The 2,875-nt window shown below is 37.3% G+C and overlaps 1 pseudogene; it reads right to left on the bottom strand.

The window, feature by feature from the left end:
- Positions 1–269: 269 nt before the first annotated feature.
- On the bottom strand, positions 270–1,228 carry LOC121138463 (annotated as a pseudogene).
- Between the last annotated feature and the right edge of the window lie 1,647 nt (positions 1,229–2,875).

The raw sequence follows: 2,875 nt of genomic DNA, 5'->3' as shown, positions 1-2,875 counted from the left end.
ACTCTCTGTCTGTCTCTTAGCATTCATTATTTTCTGGAATTTTTTTCTGTTTGGAGATTGTGTAATTGCAACATTTCTAATTTCTTTTACTCATCCCAAATTTTAAAAACAGTCAATAAATTCAAAATAATTAATATAGGTATCAGCGGGGTACATAGTAAAATGAAAGTGAAACGTGAATTTTACTAAAGTAAATAATAAATATTCATATTCAGTTGATTGATTTAACTATCAGACACCCATTCAAGTCCCTTGCAAAGCAGCAGCCCTTAGTTCCAATGAAAAGTGGCTTTGTGGAAGATGGAGCTCCTCAGCGCACCTTTGACATCTTTATTTCTAAGGGTGTAAATCAAAGGGTTGAGTAATGGCGTCACAAACGTGTAGACGAGGGCGATTTGGCGGTCTTCATCATCTGAGGTGCTGGAGCGGGGCCTCAGGTAAACCAGGCTACAACCACCATACTGTAGCAACACAACAGTGAGGTGGGAGGAACAGGTGGAAAAGGCCCGCTGGCGGCCCTCTGCAGAGTGCATGCGCAGGATGGTGGACACAATGAATACATAGGAAATGAAGATAAGTAAGAACGGGACTGTCAGCACCAGGATGCCCACAACGTAGAGGACAGCCTGGTGCACATGGATGTCAGCACAGGCCAGGCGCAGAACCGGGGGCACATCACAGAGGAAGTGGTTGATTTCCCTGTGATGTCCACAGAAGGGCAGGGTGAAAATTAAGGCAGTGAGCTGCAGGGAAAGGAATAGAGCCAAGTTCAAGGATCCTATTACCATCTGGAGGCACAGCTTCCGGGTCATGATGAGGCTGTAGTGCAGAGGGTGGCAGATGGCCACATACCGGTCGTAGGCCATGATTGCCAAGAGAAAGCAATCAGTGCCGCCTAGAGTAAGAAAGAAGAACATTTGTGTTCCACAACCAGCAAGGGATATGGGCTTCTGGAATCCCAATATGTTGGAGAGCATCAAGGGCACCACATCTGTGGTGTAGCAGATTTCCAGGAGAGACAGACTGCCCAGGAAAAAATACATGGGCGTGCGCAGGAGCTGTGCGTGCAGACCACCCAGATGATAGCAGTGTTGCCACAGAGGATCATCAGATAGAGCAGCAGGAAGAGAGTGAAGAGGAGCACCTGGAGTTCAGGGACACTGGTGAACACACGGAACACGAACTCAGGGGTCTCAGATTGGTTGAGGTTAGGTTTCACAGCCAGCATGTCTTCTGCAAGAACAAGGAAGGAATTCACAGAAATAACTCGTAGTGTTTTGTCTTAGAAATCTTCATGAATGACGAAAATGCTTATCTATGGACAAATCTCCAAGACCAAAGGCTGTGGGTGCTTCTGGTTTAATACCTTTGATTTTTTTTTATTTTAACACTTTAGCTAAATTATTGACAAGTGCTAATTTTTTGTGTTTTCGTAAAAGAAAATATATTGAAAAGTGTGTTGGTGTATTTAAAATTATGTGAACAGATGCAATCTTCATATTTTTGGTATATATTCTTATCCACATAATTCATAGATGGTAGGAATGAATCCTAGTTAAATTTTGCTCACTCATTACCAAGATGAATATTACAAATTATATGTAAGTACTTTTCATTATTATCTATCAGAGTTGTCAGCACTCTTACTTTTTATCAATGATGCTTATGTTTCAATTTGTGTATGTAACTGACAATGGATATACTTTGTTGCACTTGGCTTCCACATCATATCTAAAATGTTTTCTCAGCTGCTCTTTCTCTTCTGTGTGCTAATATATGTTCTTTTCGTAGCTTTATCACGTTCTACTTTATGACCACACTCTCATTTTCATGAGTCATTCATTTACAGTCCAATAATTTTCTACTCTGTAAGAAAATAGGCAACAACAATTAACTCCGTCTTTTATAATACATGCTTTTCATATATTTCCCTTGCTGAACATTGTTTTCTATGTTTCCCATTGTTAACCAAAGCTTTTGGTCCCCGACAAAAATTTGCATGATGAATGGGCTTTGGGAGCCCATTCCCTATAGAGGGATACTGTCTCAGCCTAGATACACAGGAGAGGGCATAGGTCTTGACCCAAATATTTGACAGACTTTGATGATCCCCCTTGGGAGACCTCACCCTCCCTGAGGAGTGTATGGGGGTGGGAAGGAAGGTTGCTGGGGTTAATGAGAGAAGAGGAGGGAGACCTGGGATTGGTATTTAAAATAAGATTGTTTTTAATTTAAATTAAAATTAATTTGAAAAATGTGCATGATGAGGAACTAAATAATTGTGTTGAGATTAAAGTAGTGATACCTAAGATATAAATTGCTGCAAATAACCAAAATATTCAGGAACAAACTTGAATTCCACATGAAAATTATTATGTGGTGAAAAAAAAGAGATGTTTGTGCATAAGAAATTAGAAAATAACTATGTTAAAGATTTTATATTTTGATTTCAATTTCCCTTTTTAAAATATAAAGAAACAATAATGTAGGAGTTTAAAGGAAAAAATACGAGAAATTCTATATTCAGCTGTAGTAGTGTGTATTTTTAAAAAAGAAAGACTGAGATATACAAAAGCAGGACAATGTATATATTTTAAATAAAATTTTAAAAATCTCCTCAAAAAGTTGGATGATTAATTAGAATAAATAACCCCAGACTAGTAAAGTATAATTCAAATTATTATTTCATATAATCATATCTAAAGTATGCATTAAAATCAACCGGTTAATGCAAAATTTTGATGTACAAAACATATAACAGAAATAATGAAACATACTAAATATTAAACATATATCTATCTTAAAGTATGCACATGATTAATATAATAATATGATCCACAAAAGTAAAATAAATATATACATTAAAATATTTAAT

Source organism: Mesocricetus auratus, unplaced genomic scaffold (genome assembly GCF_017639785.1).
Source record: "Mesocricetus auratus isolate SY011 unplaced genomic scaffold, BCM_Maur_2.0 contig_9431_pilon_obj, whole genome shotgun sequence".
NCBI classification, from domain to species: Eukaryota; Metazoa; Chordata; class Mammalia; order Rodentia; family Cricetidae; genus Mesocricetus; species Mesocricetus auratus.
This window is presented reverse-complemented; position numbering and strand designations above follow the sequence as displayed.